Below are 18167 nucleotides of genomic sequence, written 5' to 3' on the forward strand. Positions count from 1 at the left end.
GGCAGTTGCCAGGGGCTGGGAGTGGGGAAGGGAATGGGGAGTCATTGTTTAATGTGTACAGGCTTCAGGAGATTTGTTGTCCAACAGTGTGAGTATACTGAACACTACTGAACTGTACACTTAGAAATGGTTACGATGGCAAACTTCATGTTATATGTACTTGGTCACAATTTCTAAAAAAGTTTATAGCGACTAAGATGCTCTCATTTTGTTATATTTTTCACATCCCCCTCCCATACAACTCCTTCCTTACCATAGTAATCCTCAACCTTTTATAACAAGTAGAGAACAATTTTCATGAGAGGGAACAGCGTGAGCTTTGGCATTTGCCTGTGTGACCTCACCTAGTGATCTGGAGGACACTTGATAAAGTACACAGGAAAGTCCAATCTTGATGCTCAGGATATATAGTCCCTAAATACCAAGATTACAAAAACCCCACATGAGCATACTTAGGAAGGGTGTAGGACCCAGTTCTAATTATATCCCAGTCACACAGAAAAGCTGAGAAACATGCAAAAGTTCAATCCAGAATGCAGGCTGACATCTGGTGGAGTGTTACCATTCCCCAAAGCATTTCACATCAGTGGAAAAGACTCTTAGCAACAAAAGGGAAAATGAATGAACTCCATGTCCACTGGAAGACCTCTGCCCATTGAACTAAGGACCCATACAAGCCCCCGATTCTGTCTGAATGTGCCCCGTCCCCAGCCCAGCCCTGCTTAGTCCCTCCAACAATTGCCCTGTAGTACTACCTGAGCTTATAGCACTAAGTGCAAGGTCAACCAGTTACTGGCAGAGCCAGGACTAAAGGGTTCCTGACTTAGGGAGGGTAAATGACATGTCTCTAGAGGGCCTTAAATAAATTCCTTCTAAGTATTGTCCCATGGAAGGGAGGTGCAGTAAACTACCTGACCCTGGAAACTGCATAAGGGAATGTGCTAGAACTGCCTTCAGAGGAAATCCAAGGTAGACATGAGAATAGAGAATTGATACCTTGGAGAAAAAAACCATGACGAACTGACACTCACTTTGAGGAACAAGTTACTGACCATAAGCACCGTAGCAGCTGCTGCAGTAAAATTTCAGGAAACTGAAACTATGCACGGAGAAACTTCAGAGAGTCACTGGAAACTTTGAATCCAAGGGTAAGTGGGTAGGTAAGTAAACACAATGGTATGAGACAGATATTCCGAAGCCTCTATGCCTAACATTCCCACGCTGGAATAACTAATTATCCTAGTATTTGGGGAACAGTTTGATGTTGGGTTTTTTAATTCAGGGGGATTTTGGGTTGTTTGCATTTTGTTTTTTGCACAGACCAAAACCTGAGTTGAATGAGAACGCCAAAATCAAGGAATATGGGACAATGGTATCCTGAACATAGCTGAGGCCTTAAAACATATAATGTGGCCTGAGCTGCCTGTGACCTACTTAATGAGAGAGCCAACTATGTATTAGGCATTGTGGCAAGTGGGGAATTTTTTGGGTCAAATACACTGTTCAGGTATGGTCAGGAAGGACTGTGAGAAAGTACCCCAGGGCGTACTGACCATGGAAAGCCCCAGGCATTTTTGCTGTATTTTAGTCAAATCATACAGCCGTAGGGAGCTTTCCCCCTTGCCCTGGAATCCTCATAGAGATGAAGGGAAGCTGGGACCCTTGGTGGATGCTGATGTGATGAGCCTTGGGCCTGGATGCATAGAGACCTCACAGGACTTTTCCAACCTCTCCTCTTAGTCCCCTCCAGTCCTGAAGCAGAAGGACGAACACAAACCTAGATGCTCAGCCAAGTGTTCAAATGCTCTCCACCCACCAAGAGTCACAATTCTCAACTGTGGCTGCACATTAAGACACATCTGAGAAACTTTGAGAATATATCAGTGCAAACTGAAAGCAAGATGGTGGCAATAGAGGCATCATTTTTTCATCTCTCTGAATCCCCTCACATTCCCTCAACAAAAAAGGCAACTAGAAGGAACAACTAGGATAGCAAAAACAAACCAACGAAAAACCATGGACAACATCTTAAAGTGACGAGATATTCCAAATAACCCAAAATATGATTAGGGAGGGTCAAACAACCGGCAGTAGCAATATCCGCATAGTATAAGAAATGGTGCGGGAGGAAGAAAAGGCAAAGGAATTTTTGATGGCCCTGAGAACTTGGAAAACAAGAAATTGGTAATGAGCCTTTACCCAAAAGAAGGAGTCCAAATCAGAATACAAGGTTGGCAGGCCAATCTAAAAACAACAGCCAATTTGAGAGGGAGCTTAACAGGCTTGACTTATGGGATAAGTACAAAGGTTACAGGAAGGTTGGATGGAGTGAGTTGGGCCACAAGAATTCACAAAACACATTTTCCGGGGTATCAGCCAGTCACCTGGTGACAGATATAGTAGTATTAACCATCATAGTAGGCGCAGCACTTTGTTCTCACTGGAATAGACACTGAACTCTGAATACAGATTTGCCTTCCCTATCTGCAAAGTTTCTGCTAGAACCACTATCCACTGACTGCCTTATTTATCTTTATGTTATTTTATATAGAATTACTTCTTCCCAAGAAACTCATTTTACAGCAAATGAAGTGCACCTGTTGGCTGTTGCTCATAGAACTTACTGGCCTTACCATGTTCTTTATTACCCTGAAGCATATGGCCTGATAGATTTGGAGAATAGACCTTTAAAGACATAGCACTAACTGACAGAAACACCTTGTGAGGCTAGAGAAATATCTTCTAGGATGCAGTATAGCCTCTAAATCAATAACCAGTATATGGTGCTACTTCATCTGCCATTAGGATTCCGGACCTAAGATCCAAGAGGTGGCTTCTAAGAGAGGGGATCCTCTGACTACTGCCTGTAGTGATCCATTAGCATCTTTCCCAACTCCATGACCTTGGGCTACGCAGGTCCACAAGTCTTAGTTCTCAAGGGAGAAATGCTTCCAAAAGGGGATGCAGCAGTGGTAGTTGAGACTATTTACCACCAGAAATTCAAGAGTTTGAAACAGATAGGAAACAAATAATTACAAACATGAGTGTTACAAAAAAGTAAAGTATTGGCTATTTCATTAGATCACTTAATTCTCTGACTGAGATTAGGAACCTGAAGGAGGAGAAGCGTGATTAAGAGTGATGAACTGTTCTTCTCCACGGGGAAGACTTTGGGGCAGGCATGCCACAGGGGCCTGAGCACCCTGGGAGCAGACAGATGTAAAGGATGCATTACTGGAAACGTGACAAGATGGAGGAAGTTAACGCTACTAGAATTCCTCAAGAGAGTTGAAAGTAATTACCTGATAAACTGCTTAGGCTGGGTACCAGGTTGGAAATCTCTAAGGGGAATGCTCAGATACGCAAACTTCTACTTAAGGAGGGTGGCTCTGGTTCATAGCAGGAATCTTGTCTTGCTGAATAGGTTTTCCTATTGGGGCCAGAATGGAATAGTGATGGACAGTAGAGGACAGGCTGATGTGGTTCCTGATGGCTGTCCTCTACCCTTCCACATGGAGCACAGTAAGTCTCTCTGTTAAATAAGTATTGAATGACTTCACACACACACACACACACACACACACACACACACGCACACACACACGCACTTGTACACACTTTAAAGTACCTGAAGTTATTGGTCTGGTCTGGGTGTGAACTTACTTCAGTCTGATCCTGTTTGGGAGAGAGGGACATCAAAAGAGAAAAGGCACAGGCAAGAGAGTGAAACAGGTCAATAACTTGGAAGACTTATAGTACTCCAAATTATTGCACAGAACAGTGATCTGTCAGTGGAATTTTCAGAGGCATCAAGAATCTCCTTGATCAGTAATTGTATGGAAATCCCTATGGGCCTAAATTTGGAGACAATTTCTCAATAAATGTGTGAGTGACTCCACAGTGGGAGGCTCCCCATTGAAGAAACATAAATGCTAAGTAAGGAAAATTTGTTATAAATTATTCCATTAATAGCAAAGAAAATTTAAGGAGTTTTTAGGAAGGGTAAGTTGTAGTTATAGGCCTATAGAAGGATACACAAAACATATGCTAAGCAACTTACACTGTTTGGTAGTTACTCAACATAAAGAAGTGGTAAGTTCTCTTAGCTATATAATCTTGGGCACGTGACAACCTCCACAGGCCACCAGCACACGAGTAAAATGAAGGGTTGATTTCTGCAGCCAGTGGTGGCTGTGAAATCCATGGGGCAGTGATTTTCTCATCAGGTAAAGGTTAATTTTAAATTTGCTGTCACATTCCTTTTTTCTCTTTGATGTTGTCTAGGCTCTTTCCTATTGTAGGTCATTTCAGTGAGAAACAGGAACCATTTGCCCTCTAGATAAAGTATCTTTACTTCTTCTACACATTCAAGGCACTCCTGCAATCTAGTTCCAAGGCTCCAGCCCAGACTTGCTTCTGCTCCTGGTGCCACATGGCAGCCTCCCACTCTCAGAAATCTGGGGTCATTTTGGACTTCCCTCTCTCCCTCCCTCGTCACCCAAATTAAAACACTTTGTAGATGTTTTCAAAATAGGTCTCTATATCAACAGCCACCACCAAGTACAAAACATAATTATTGTCCAAGAAAAAATTATGAACAAGTTTGGTTAAAATTTTACTTGTGTTGCATGGGAGCCAGACCTTCAGAAAAAGTGGCTTCCTGAATAGAGAAAAGAAGCAACACTCCCAGCTCAATTCTTATATGGTAGGCTATAATCCTGTTTGCATAAATGATTGTGTGAGTTTTAATAAAATTTACCTTGGGATGCAGAACTTCTAATCTATGACACATGGTGTTCATTACCCAAAATGATGGATGAGGTTAATTTAAGGGCAGGGTGTCAATTTTCCTTTTATCATAATTTTTCACTTGAGCAATTATAATAGTCTCCTAACTGGTCTCCCAGCATCCATTTTGGCCCCCTCCAATCTGTTCTCTATTCTTCAGGCAGAATAAACTGCATAAAATTGTGCTTCAGGCCACATAATGGCCCTAGAATTCCCTCTTCCTGGAATACTCCATCCTCATCCCATCTCCTGTTTAAATCCCATTCTTTCTTCAGGTTGCAACTTAGTCATGTCTCCCTTGGGAAACCTTTCCTGATCACCCCCCACCCACACCACCCATCCACCCACACACACTTAGATCCCCTCTTAGGAGCTTTAACCACATCTTCTTATTTAGCCCTTTTGTAGTTCACACTTGTTTATTTGAATTTGACGTGTTACTTTGCCATTTCCACTAAACTGTGAGTCCCACGGGAGCAAAGATGGGGATGATCTTATCCATTGCTCTATTCCAGCAACTAGCACAGTGCTCAGTCCATAGTGAGCACTCAGTAAACATTTTGCTTCTATCTTAGACTCCCTTCTGGGAGGGGCCCCACCATTCTTTCCAGTAGAGATGTTGATGCTGAAGTCATGAATGACGCATAGCGCTGTCCCCACAGTTCCCAACAGTCCCCCATTCTGCCAACCCCAAGGATGCTCAGGGTCCTTCTGTCTCTCTCCCACAAGGTGCTTCTAGGCACAACAGTATTAATAATAAGATATTGATCATTCTTTCCTTGATAAAGGCTTCTCTTCCTCTGACACCCACACAGCAATTTTAATCATTCCTTCAGGCTGCTTTCTCTGTGTGACAGGATGTCTCCATCTTCCAGTATTGGGATAACTGCCTTCACAAAAAACAATCAGAGGCAGCTATGCACTGCCAAAGGGAGCCTGAATTTCAATGAAGTGCACTCTCTCTTTTCACATGTTGCTGTTTCCGTTTTTCCATTATTAATAGAGTAATTTCTACTCATAAATATTTCAGATATTTCATTTACCTAGTGCCTGAAGATAGAGATGAGGCAGGGCAACTGCCTACAGGGCAATTATGTATCTGTTGTAGGGAGTAGCTTTTGTGTTTATCACTCAACTGCAGCCCCAGAATTGAGTTATGAGAGCAGAATTCAGGGGTACCAGGAAGTATGCAACCCATTCCTACTATCCCAGTGTCAACAACCTGATTTAGATTGCTTAAACTCTAGGTAGAAGTTTACAAAGCCATTTCCCACTGGCATCAGGGGACCAGTCACCCACACAGTACTGAAAAACTCCAGGTAAAAAATACCTATCTCCACATTCTCCTTATTACTCCTTTAAGCAGAATCCTGCCTCTTTACCAAATACATTTGGCACCCATTTTTGCTCAATATGGAATTTTTACTGTTCCTACTGTCAAAGAAAAACCAGAGGTGGATAGTATTAAAGCAGTGAAAACAGATTTTATTCAGGTCTATAGCTGCAGGGGAAAAAATACCTCCGTATAGAACCAGGCTCAGTACTGAATACAGGATGGGCAAGTGGGAATCTGCAGCCAAGGGGCAGGGTGGGCTTAGAAAATAGGAAATTGCTAAGAGGAAACATTAAGAGTACGGGAGATTCTGGTTAAACTGGTCTAATAGGATCTCTGCAGAAGGTAGGCCAGGGTGAGGAAACGTCCTCTGGCGGCTGGTGGAGGATGAGGAACCCAATTAGATGTTGAGGGTAATCAGACATGGAGAATGGGAAACTGGCAAACTGACTCAGCAGGGTTCTTGCTAAAACTGAATTGTATAAGGAAGCACACACATGGGCCTAAAATTCAAGGACCCTGACTAAGGTTTTGTCAAGCAAAGAATCTTTGTCACTCTGTGGCCCCTACGGCCCATTCCAGGCAAGATCTGGCTGACATGGATGCTTTGCATTAGCTGCGAGAAGGGTCAGAGCTAAGGCGTGGCCCACGTCTCCCAAATATACTGCAGCTCATTACGCAATGTGTACTGACCTCGCCCCTGACTTTCCCTTCTCTTTTCTAGTCTTATTTTTCTTTTGTCCTTCTCCATTCATTTTACATTTTATTTTATTTCATGTGTATTTAGAGAAGCCAAATTAAAACTTTCCTGGAACAAAGCTATATGTATAAGAAAATAATAAATACATGATATGATCTCAATGTTTTAGTGGCAAAAAAATGTCGTACCAGGGATGTCCCCTATCACCTCTGCTTTTCAACATAGTGTTGGGAGTCCTTGCCAGAGCAATCAGGCAAGAGAAAGAAATAAAAGGCATCCAAATTGGGAATGAAGAAGTTAAATTGTCACTCTTTGCAGATGACATGATGCTATATATAGAAAACCCTAAAGACTCCACCAAAAAGCTATTAGAAACAATAAACGAATACAGTAAAGTTGCCGGCTACAAAATCAACGCACAAAAGTCCATTGCCTTCCTATATACTAACAATGAAATCTCAGAAAAAGAAATACAAAAAACAATTCCTTTTGCAATTGCAGCAAAAAGAATAAAATACCTAGGAATAAACTTAACCAAGGATGTGAAAGACCTATGTGCTGAAAACTATAAGATATTTTTGCAAGAAATTGAAGAAGACACAAAGAAATGGAAAGACATTCCATGCTCATGGATTGGAAGAATCAACATAGTTAAAATGGCCATATTACCCAAAGCAATATATAGACTTAATGCAATCCCCATCAGAATCCCAATGGCCTTTTAAAGAAATAGAACAAAAAATCATCAGATTTGTTTGGAACCACAAAAGACCCCGAATAGCCAAAGCAATCCTAAGAAAAAAGATTAGTGCTGGAGGTATCACACTCCCTGACTTTAGTTTATACTACAGGGCAACTATAATCAAAACAGCATGGCATTGGCAGAAAAACAGACACATAGACCAATGGAATAGAATTGAGAACCCAGAAATAAAACCACATAAATATGGACAGATAATTTTTGACAAAGAAGCTAAAAACATACAATGGAGCAAAGACAGCCTCTTCAATAAATGGTGCTGGGAGAACTGGATAGCCACGTGCAAAAGAATGAAACTGGACTGCTATTTGTCACCATGTACCAAAGTTAATTCAAAATGGATCAAAGACTTAAGCATAAGACCTGACACAATAAACTGCATAGAAGAAAACATAGGTACTAAACTTATGGACCTTGGGTTCAAAGAGCATTTTATGAATTTGACTCCAAAGGCAAGGGAAGTAAAAGCTAAAATAAACGAATGGGACTATATGAAACTTAAAAGCTTCTGCACAGCAAAAGAAACCATTGACAAAATAAAGAGGCCACCAACTGAATGGGAGAAGATTTTTGCAAACAGTGCCTCCGATAAGGGGCTAGTATCCAGAATATACAAGGAACTCATGCAACTCAACAACAAAAAAACAAACAACCCAATTGAAAAATGGGCAGAGGACTTGAAGAGACATTTCTCCAAAGAGGACATACAAATGGCAAATAGACATATGAAAAAATGCTCAACATCATTAATCATCAGAGAAATGCAAATCAAAACCACAATGAGATATCACCTCACCCCAGTCAGAATGGCTATCATCAACAAGACAAATAGTAACAAATGTTGGAGAGGCTGTGGAGAAAAAGGAACCTTCATACACTGTTGGTGGGAATGCAGACTGGTGCAGCCGTTATGGAAGGCAGTGTGGAGGTTCCTCAAAAAATTACGAATAGAATTGCCATATGACCCAGCAATCCCTCTCCTGGGTATCTACCCAAAAAATCTGAAAACATTTAGAGATAAAGAAACGTGTGCTCCAATGTTCATTGCAGCTTTGTTTACGGTGGCCAAGACATGGAAACAACCAAAATGTCCTTCGATAGATGAATGGATAAAGAAGTTGTGGTATACATACACAATGGAATACTATTCGGTGGTAAGAAAAGATAATATAGGAACATTTGTGACAACATGGATGGATCTAGAGAGTGTAATGCTGAGCGAGATAAGTCAGACAGAAAAAGCAGAGAACCATGTGATTTCACTGATATGTGGTATATAAACCAAAAGCAACAAAAGAACAAGACAAACAAATGAGAAACAGAAACTCATAGACTCAGACAATGGTTTAGTGGTTGCCAGAGGGTAAGGGGGGTGGGGGGTGGGAGATGAGGGTAAGGGGGATTTTATATATGGTGATGGAAGGAGAACTTACTCTGGGTGATGAACACACAATGGGATTTATAGATGATGTAATACAGAATTGTACACCTGAAATCCATGTAATTTTACTAACAATTGTCACCCCAATAAATTAAAAAAAAAAAAAAAAAGTCGTACATATTCATCAAATGTTGAAAGTAGCTGCCTTGAATGGCGAGATTATGGGTAACTTTTTTGTTTTCTATATTTTTTTCTACATTTTCTGCAACAAGGAGGACATTACTTTTGTAATTTTAAAAACAAACTTTAAGCCAGTTTAATAAGAAATTTAGACAATTGCTTAGCATGATGTATAAGTGAGATTAGCAGGAATGATATCAGCATCATGGCAGAATAAAATGCCCCTTGCCTTTGTCGCCTCCTCATCCTACCACAGGCAAAGTGCTTTGTGGGAGCTATACGCCAAAGGACCCAGAAAGAGTCTCACCCACCTCTGTGTCAGGTAATACCTGGGTCCTGGCTGTGGACCCAGTGATGGCCTGGGAACCAGCTCAACCACCCCTGGTCCGCAGTCCAGGAGCCTTGGGGAACAGTGTTTTACACAATGACCCAGGCCGTTGTAGAAGTGCAGGTTTTCAGAGAACTTTCAGCACACCACTGGAGGGAGAGAGAGAGAGAGAGAGAGAGAGAGAGAGAGAGATTGGACACATTAGAGGGTAAATAGAACAGCTTGACTTGACCCACATCATCCCTCCCTCAGAACAGCACAGCTTATGGTCAAGAAAGTACAATGTTCACGTTTTAGGAACAGTGGTTGCAACCACACATTATAAGAAAAATTATGGCACATCGAACACTTCATTGTTTTTTGAGAATTTTAAAAGTGATTTCTTTAAAATTACATAATAAAAGAAAACAGATTTGTGAAATGCTGTAGTTTGGGTCTTGATTCTAGAGGTCCTCCACTGGAAATGCTGTAATCTACCCCAGGTTGTTATAGAATTAATGTGCTGACATGGTAGCATAACAAATTCTGTAAGTATTGTCTGCATAGCGATATAGTAACTCTGTGTTGCATGCATGCTATGTAGAACATTCATTCTCTTTCCTCTCCTTGTTTCTCATCTGTCTGGACAGGTTTACAGACACCTTGAAAACAGAAATGCGAGTCCAATTTTTTATCTAGGACCAATAAACAGAGGCTCTATTGACTGCTATCTTCTAGAGTACACTGCAACCAGACTCCTCCAGAGGAGACCGGGGAGGGCTCTCTAAGGCCAAGCACTCATAAATCCCCCTTTAAAACTATATAGCTTTCCTTTTAAATGGCTGGGTTTTATGTCTAAAAAACTTTAGAAATCAAATGTTTATTGTTGGTTTGTGTGAACATATTTCACACAAACTTACTTAAATGGATCTCCTGTTTTTATACTTTTTCACTTAACACAATCGTTTTTGAATTCTAATCTCTACGGCTTTGTGTACATCTATTCATTACTACTGACTCTATGGTATGCAAGCACCCATTTTATCCACCTATTCTCTTTGGCTGTTTCCAACTCTATCACTTCACCATTACTGTAAACAAATGTCTTCATTATCCTTTATGGACCTGGTGAGTATTTATACTGTATCTCAGGAGCAGAATCTATAATCTATTATATGTTATATGAAATGATCAGAAATTCTGCTTCTGAAACATGTTTTAAATGAATTCTCACCCAGTTTCCTAAGTGTGTGTGTAGCTTAGTCTCCAGAATGACTGTCCTAGTCTAGCCTCACACATGTAATTTCCTCCCACCTTTATTTAAAGATAAATAGGTAAGGAATCCTGTGGCCTTACCCAACTCACCTAATTGCTGTTTTAATTAGTAATTATTCGATTACTAGTGAATTAGAGTATCTCTTCACATGCTTTTAGCCATTTACAGTTTCTCTTCTGTAAACTTTCTGCTCATAATCTTGCCTTTTTCTGCTAAGATTCATATCTCATTCTTGGTGATGTGAAAGAATATAGTACATATTACACAAGACAGTCCCTTATCAATTCTGGACATTGTAGATATTGTCCCCCACTCCATTTCTTGGTCTTCTTTGTCCCTGGTGTGCTTAATTAAATACATGTCCAGATATCTTTAATTTTGAAGGAACCCAAATTCTTCAAATGTTTTGTTCTAAATGTTGTAGGGTGAGAACATTGTGGGATGAGATTTGGAGACAGATTACCTTTAAGAGGATGTTGTTCATTGGTCTTATCTTCACTGAGACGCTGAAAGGGCTTGCCCAAGATCACACAAGTAGTCAAGGCCAGTGTCCATGCCTTATGGCCCAATGAAGAAAGGGAAAGAAGGTCGGGGTAGAAGTAGAGAAGTGCTATCAAAGGCAATCTACAGTAGCAGTCTCTAGATTTCACAAGTGTTTGAGGAGAGGAAGTCCCACTATTAACAGAGGTAGTTGTCTGAGAGCAGTTGAAATCCCTAACACTACAGTTCTTATTCTCTCATTTCATCCCCCCCACCGCCACACCCATGTCTTCCTGCTTCAGATACTTTATTGCTCCTTCTCACCATCTCATCAACCATCTCTCTGTCTTTTTTTATTCCCTCCTTCAACTTTATTCTGCAAGTCCTGGCTAATGCAAAAACCTAGGGAAAAGAAAAATAAATACAGAGATATAAACATCACAATCCTCCTCTAAAGAGAGATAGATACATTTATATACATACAGCTGTGGACAAAAAAGGCACGCTGTAATAAATCTGACCGAAAGTAACCTCACAGGGTGATCTGATCATAAATTCCTAACTGGGCAGGTCATGGTGGGGCAGTCAGACCCCAGATATACAATTTATTTAGTAAAAGTTTCAATCTTTGCCTTAAGCAAGCTCTGTTCATTATTTCTGTATATATACACCTTTGAAATGACTCTTTTCAGATCCCTCAGAAGTGTAAACACCCTCAAGAGAGAACATAATCTTGTTTAACGATCCTGTAATCAGATCCCCACCCACTTGTTATCTTCCACCTCCCAGTAATATTCCTTACGTTCCAGTCCTTAACTCTAAGTGCATAAAACAAGCAGCAAACTGCCATTCTGAGAAGCATTTTCTGTTTGTTGAGATCTTGCTTCCAGGCATATCCTCTGAGTTCCTCAAGGGAATTTTTATAAAAACTCTCTACAGGTTTGGACATTCTTATGTCGATAGAATACAGTTGATTTTTATTATGTATCCTATAAAGGGAGAAATAAAGGGATTTTATACAATAAACATCTTATGGAAAACTTTCCAAATATCCATTTTAGACATTGTTTCCTCTACCCAATGTTCCACACTCAGGGTAGCTAATAAACATTTCCTCTGCTCTGTCATCTACTGAAGTTCTGTTTCAGTACTACTCTCCTCATTCAACTCCTTCCCTCTCCGTCTCCTCTGCCACTTGCTGCAACCACAAGTTCTGCCTGCCTGGCAGAAGAAAGCACTGGGACTTCCATTCCTACTAGTAGGTACTGTATGCACTAAATTCCCTAAAATGGTTGAGGGCCACATGACTCCTTTTCACAAAGAACCTTTGGAAAGAATAGTTCTTTTCTCACCCTGAAATCACCTATAGGATGAAACTTTCAGTGAAAGCACATTCTTCATGTATTAAAAATAAGTTTTAGAACCGAATCTGGCATTTAACACTATATTTCTTGATATTTTAATAGGATGTTTACACAAATACACATGCTGGGTACTTCATATAACCAGCATGTACACTTTTTACATTAATGGTCAGTGTCTGTTGTTTCTTGGTGAATAGTGTGAGAACTGCTGTGTAGATACTCAATAACAGGACTGTAGATATACTCAACTATCCAAATCTGTCAGAATAGGCTTATAAATCCCTCAACCCCAAACATTTAACCATAGATGCTCTGAAATTTAGGGAGAAAAAGAATATGAAATAACATAATCATCTCTGGAGGTTGTGTGTGTGTATATTCTGACACATCAGTGTTTTATGTCCTCCTCCTGACTGAAATAGAATGATGAGAGTTGACGACTCATGTTGGCAGTTATTTTATAGCACTCCCAAATATGTTCTTTTATCCCACATCATTTTCCAAATATAAATGTTAATTTACTTCCCTTTAAAATGGCTTTTAAATATTAAGTGAAAAACATTAATTTTGAGATGTCCCTGAAGGATACTGTGCTAGGTGCCTTAGCTTTCAGGAGACAGGAGAAGGCCATAGAATAAAGCAAAAATTCAAAGGGCAACACGATATGGCTTATGTAATTTTTAGGGCTGATTTCTATGTTCTTTAATTCTATCCAAACTCAAATAGGCAAAAAACAGAGGACTCTGTTTGATTTCCTATGTAAAAATGAGAAGCACCAAACAGAAGCCATATTTCAGAATCTATAAATCCATTCTCTCTATGACTGAGAGCCACACTTACCAAACATCTAGATGGATCTCAAATATCAATCAATGAAAAGGAAGAACTTCATTTTACAAAACTGATGAATATAAACTAGAACGTAGAAACATCTATTTTTACCGGGCATGAATAACTACATGAAATCAGTCTTTTCCTTCAAAATGATATATGTTTTCTGTATGTCCCATGAGTTTCTTATAATTCTTATTATTCTTAGAATGCCTTAAATCAATCATTCCCAGACACAATAGTTTTTGTAGTGGGTCATTATATCAAAATGTTTTATAATTAATATTTAAAGATATGAGTTATTAAATAATAAATTATTGATTTAAAAATATAAGAAGAGACAAAATTGTTGGTAAACTAAAACAACTACTTTTGAAAAATGAGTTTTGAAAGTACACTGGTGAGGTCTTCTTCAACTGATCCTTTAGCCTATCAGGTTTTCTTTGTTCTTCACCATTTTAGTCTCATTCTTATCTTCCATTAACACTCTGAGCTACTAATCCAGACCCAAGAATTTAAATAAAATGTGTAGAGCAAAACTAAAAGTACGTTCTTCAGTTTAAGGGAAAAAATAATCTTTGAGGAAGATCAATTTCATATTGTATTTCCTAAAATCTGAGCATGAATAAAAGGGTAACATCAGCCAAAAACTCATCAGGAAGGGAAACATAGCCTGACTGCGATGACAAGCCTCACAATATGCTAGCACTTTGTCTCCCTGGAGGACATCTGCCTTCTCCTCCTGCTTGCTAGGCAGCATTTGTGTAAGCCAGGATGTGAGGTGTGTTTGAGACAATGTACGTGTAAATAGAATTCCCTTTCACCCTGTGGGAGAAACACATTTTTCAATTTAAAAATTAAAAAGGTGGCATTTTTCCATTACCTCATTCTTCCAAACCAGCAAGCTCCAGTCTACTCCAGGTTTAAAGAGCAGTCCCCACATACAAGAGTTTGTCCTTGTACTGATTTAGAGTAATTTATTATAGCAGTTCTGTTAATTCCCAAGTGATCCACAGGTTATCAATCAAGGCAAAGATAATAGTTTGAATTATAAGTGCTGTCAAAATCCACATTATGATTAAGAGTATGACTCCTACAACAAGAAATACTTGTGAATATGTCTCCTATCTGTTTGGCTCAATAGAATGAGTTTGTTTTGGCCTCTTTTTGGATATTTGGTATTTTTAATCATAAATATTTTTTGAGCATCTTTTTTGGTTCTAAGATTAAAAATAAAACAAAATAAAATAAAATAAAATAAAAAGCAAGATAGTTCCTGACCTCTAAGAGTTCAGACTGGGTGAGGGCAAAGAAAGGATACATACACATACATACACACACACACACACACACACACACATATATGCACACACACACACACACACACACACACACACACATTTCAGCATGATATATGCTCTGACAGAGGCCACGATAAAATTTAAAAGTCATTGCTCTGAAGTTCTAAGTACGTAAGGGCCCTAACCTTCATTTCATATGGATCCTAACCTCCTAGAACCAAAAAAGGAAAGCCCATTAGATTATCACTAGATTTTTCAGCAGAAACTCTATAAACTAATCAGAGATATAGAGGAAAAATTGAGGGTTGCTAGATGGGATGGCGGGTGGGGATAAGGGGGAAGGTGAGGGGATTAGAAAGCACAGTCAGTAACCACAAGATTGCCAAGGGGTTACAAAAGTCAATTTGGGGAATGCAATCAATAATGTTGTAAAAATCCTGTAGGGTATCTGATGGACACTTGTCCCATTAGGGAGACCACCTCAGGGAAGATGTAGATGCCTGATCACTGCACTGTACACCTGAAGCTGAAGCTGAGCAACAATGAATGTCAACTATAATTATATATATTTACAAGAAGCAGAGTACAGCATTAGGAATAGAGACAGTGGAAATATAATGGCTGAGCGCAATGTCAGAGGGATAGTGGATGGGGGGAGGGGGGTTGACATAGTGTGAGGGATATAAATGATAAATGTCTCATTATTACATTGTTTTATGCACCTGAAACTAATAAAAAAATACATAGAAACAAATGAGAATGAAAATACAACATATCAAAATTATGGGATGCTGCCAAAGCAGTAATAAGAGAGAAATCTATGTCATTACAGGCTGATCTCAAGAAACAAACAAACAAACAAAATCCCAAATAAACAACCTGACATTACATCTTAAAGAACTAGAAAAAGAAGAACAAATGAAACCCAAAGTCAGCAAAAGGAAGGAAATAATGAAAATCAGAGCAGAATTAAATGAAATAGAGAACAAAAAGAGAATAGAACAAATTGATGCAACAGGGAGCTGGAGCATTGAAAACATTAATAAAATTGACAAACCCCTGGCAAGACTCACTGAGGAAAAAAAGAGAAAAGACACAAATAAACAAATCAGAAATGAAAAGTTAGGATGGATACCATAGAAATACAAAGGATCATACAAGAATACTACGAAAGGCAATATGCCACCAAATTCAATGACCTAGAAGAAATGGACAAGTTCTTAGAAATATATCACATTCCTAGACTAACTCACAAAGAACTGGAAAATCTAAATAGGCTGATCAACAGCAAGGAAATTGAAACAATCATCCAAAACCTCCCCAAAAGCAAAAGTCCAGGACCAGATGGCTTCACTAGTGAATGCTAACAAACATTCAAAGATGACTTAATACTACTAATCCTTCTCAAATAATTCCAAAAAAATTTAAAGAAGAAGTAATACTTCCTAACTCATTTTATGAGGCCAACATTACCCTGATACCAAAACCTGGTAAGGATAACAGAAAAAAAGAAAAGAAAACTACAGACCAATATCTCTGATGAATACAAATGCAAAAATCCTAAAGAAAATGCTAGCAAATCGAATATGACAATACATTAAAAAGACTGTATACCATGATCAAGTGGCGTTCATTCCAGGGGCACAAGGATGGCTCTTCATACACATATCAATCACTGTGATACCACATAAACAAAATAAAGGATAAAAATCATATGATCATATCAATAGATACAAAAAAACATTTCACAAGATTCAACATCTATTTGTAATTAAAAAAACATAATAAAATGGGTACAGAAGGAAAGTACTTGAACATAATAAAGGCCATATATGACAAACCCTCAGCTAATATCATATTTAATGGTGAAAAACTGTAAGATTTTCCTCTATGATCAGAATCAAGACAAGGATGTTCCCTCTCACTACTGTTATTCAACATAGTATTGAAATTTCTAGGCAGAGTCAGGCAAAGAAAGAAATAAAAAGCATCCAAATTGGAAATGAAGAAGTTAAATTGTCACTTTTTGCAGATGACATGATTCTTTATGTGGAAAAACCTAAAGATTACACCAAAAAAAAAAGAAAAAGAAAAAAAACTATTAGAAACAATCAATAAACTAAACACTGCAACACTAAAGTTGTAGGATACAAAATCAATGTTCAAAATCCATTGCATTTCTATATACTAACAATGAAATTTCAGAAAAAGGAAAAAACACACACATTTATTTTGCAATTTAATGGAAAAGAATAAAGTATCTAGGAATAAACATAACAAAGGATATGAAGGACCTATACACGGAAAACTACAAGACATTATTAAAAGAAATAGAAGAAGACACAAAGAAATGGAAAGATATTCTGTATTCAGTAATTGGAAAATCAACATAGTTAAAATAGTCATATTAGCTAGAGCAATATACAGATTTAATGCAATTCCCATCAAAATTCCAATGGCATTATTAATAAATAGAATTTAAAAAATCAGATTTGTATGGAATCACAAAAGACCCCAAAGAGCCAAAGCAATCCCGAGAAACAAGAACAAGGCCAAAGGTATCAGACTCTCTGAATTCAAATTATATTACAAAGCAAAAATAATCAAAACAGCATGGTATTGGCAGAAAAACAGACACAAAGACCAATGGAATAGAATTGAACCCAGAAATAATCCCATATATATATATAGGCAGATAATTTTTGACAATGGAGCCAAAAACATACAATGGAGAAAAGAAAGCTTCTTCAATAAATGGTGCTGGGAAAATTGGAAAGTCATGTGCGAAAGAATGAAACTAGACTGCTCTCTGTTATCATACACCAATGAAGTCAAAACGGATCAAATACCTAAATATAAAGACCTAAAACCAAAAATTCCATAGAAGAAAGCATAGGTACTAAACTTATGGACTTTGGTCTTAGAGAGGATTTTTGAATTTGACCTCAAAGGCAAGGGAAGTAAAAGCAAAAATAAATGAACAGGACGATATCAAATTAAGAAGCTTCTGCACAGCAAAAGAAACCATCAACAAAACAAAGAGGCAACCAACTGAAAGGGAGAAAATATTTACAAACAACACTGCTGATAAGGGGCTCATATCCAAAATATATAAAGAATTCACCCACTCAACAACAACAAAAAACAATCCACTGAAAAAATGGGCAGAAGACCTGAACAGACTCTTCTCCCAAGAAGACGTATAAACAACCAACAGATATATGAAAAGATGCACAACTTCAATAGCTATTAGGGAAATGCAAATCAAAACCACAATGAGACACCACCACATACCTGTTAGGGTGGCTATTGTCAATAAGACAAGTAGTAAAAAGTGTTAGAGAGGTTGTGGAAGAAAAGGAACCCTCATACACTGCTGTTCAGAATGTAAATTGGTACAGTCACTATGGAAAACAGTATGGAGTTTCCTCAAAAAATTAAGACTACTATTACCGTACGGCCCAGC

General features: G+C 38.6%; 1 protein-coding gene across 1 annotated transcript in view; it reads left to right on the forward strand.

Moving 5' to 3' along the window:
- Positions 1 to 933: 933 nt before the first annotated feature.
- LOC109452793 (arylamine N-acetyltransferase 1) overlaps positions 934 to 18167 on the forward strand; it is a 41498-nt gene continuing 24264 nt past the window's right edge. Inside the window, exons 1-2 of the mRNA XM_074329575.1 lie at positions 934 to 1148; positions 3425 to 3522. The gene's annotated coding sequence lies outside the window, so the exon portion shown is untranslated. The remainder of the gene's footprint in view (positions 1149 to 3424; positions 3523 to 18167) is intronic.

Source organism: Rhinolophus sinicus, linkage group LG04 (assembly GCF_036562045.2).
Source record: "Rhinolophus sinicus isolate RSC01 linkage group LG04, ASM3656204v1, whole genome shotgun sequence".
Lineage (NCBI taxonomy): Eukaryota > Metazoa > Chordata > Mammalia > Chiroptera > Rhinolophidae > Rhinolophus > Rhinolophus sinicus.